Here is a 1,634-nt window from a genome sequence, read left to right on the forward strand (position 1 = left end):
CTTTTCTTTACAAAGGATATATATTAGCCCTGAGACAAAAAATGAGAGAGAGAAGGGGGGGGGGGGTAAAAGAGAGAGAGAGGGGGTGAGAGAGAGGGGGGAGAGAGAAGAGAGAGATACTCTGTGTGTGTGTGAGAGAGAGAGAGAGAGAGAGAGAGAGAGAGAGAGAGAGAGAGAGAGAGAGAGAGAGAAAGAGGAAGAGAGAGAGAGAGAGAGAGAGAGAGAGAGAAGGAAAGAACGAGAAAGGGGGATGTCTGATATGGACTGTCTATGAACTTTATGTTTTGATCCCCATGTTGACAAGTCGTGAAACACAGTGTATTAAACACCCACATAAACACCCCCCCCCCCAAAAAAAAAACCCTGTTGTCTTGCCGAGAAACAGACACGGGAGAGTAAATCTTACTATAAGATCCTGCTGAAAGGATTATCGCTATCAAAATAAAGCCTACCACAAAGTATTGAATTTGACACAAAGATTGCACGATTCAAGGGGAGTGCCATTACTAGCTTTCATGAGTTGAGGTGAAAGTAAAGGACAACATTGTCTTAGGTCTAGAAAGCATAGGTAAAAGGACTTCACTTAAGATAGTGAAGGCCTTCACACAAGAACATTATAGAGCTAAAGAGAGTCAAAATCAGCTTTAACTGATTGCTTACAATGGTGCCTTTGTCTATGAATTATTGAGCTCCCCCCCCCCCCAAAAAAAAAAAAGAAAGAAAAAATCCCTAATGGTTTTAACTATTGAAATGGTAATAATAGTTACTGTATCCTTTGTCTTTTTTAAATGGGATAAACATTTACAAACTGTTTTGTTGCGTAAATACTACAGTCTTAATTGTTAGTTTGGGTCGTTGGATTCCTCAGTCTATTAATGATAATAAAGCGTTATCTCGCCCATTTCTCCTCTCCTTTACCTGTCAAGTATTATCTTATCTAATCTTCCTAATGATAATAAAGCGTTAACTCACTCCTTGCCCCCCTCCCCCCACCCCCCACCCTCCCCTTTACCTGTCAAGTATTTATTGCTTTTCTTAATCTCCCACCAAAATCACCGCTCATATTCAGGTCATAACCCATCATTGTGTTGTAAACCCACCAATTAAAATTCGAAGAATGAAAGGCTGGCTCAACATTACACAACATTCCTCTGTCCCAGAGTACAGGCTCAAAATCTGTCTAGCAAATTCGGACGCACGTCCGGACAGAGGGTCAGGGAAACAAAAGCACCGATGAAATCCCAGTTCGATGTGATCCTAGACGGTCTTATGATCGCCTAGATGTGATCCCATCAGATGCGGCCCTGCCTACCGAATCACGCCTTGCTGTAGTTCGATGTTCGGGGAAATCAAAGGTGTCAAAGAGTTCACACCTGCAGGCGAACATTGTATCACTCGTCGAGAAAGTTAGAGCGGAGATGTCATCATGATGTATGCGTGTGGATCATCCATGGAGGTTTTTTTGTGCAGTAAAATAGGATATAAGAAGCGGCATAAAGTGTTATTTTTCTTTTTTTCTGTTTTTGTTTTTTGTTTTGTTTTTGTTGTTTTTTTTTTTTTTAGGGGAGAGGGGGGGGGTTTGTTGTTGTTGTTGTTGTTGTTTTGTTGGGTTTTTTTTAGGGGGGGGGTCTTTT

The sequence above is a fragment of the Aplysia californica genome, unplaced genomic scaffold, assembly GCF_000002075.1.
Source record: "Aplysia californica isolate F4 #8 unplaced genomic scaffold, AplCal3.0 scaffold01109, whole genome shotgun sequence".
Taxonomy (NCBI): Eukaryota; Metazoa; Mollusca; class Gastropoda; order Aplysiida; family Aplysiidae; genus Aplysia; species Aplysia californica.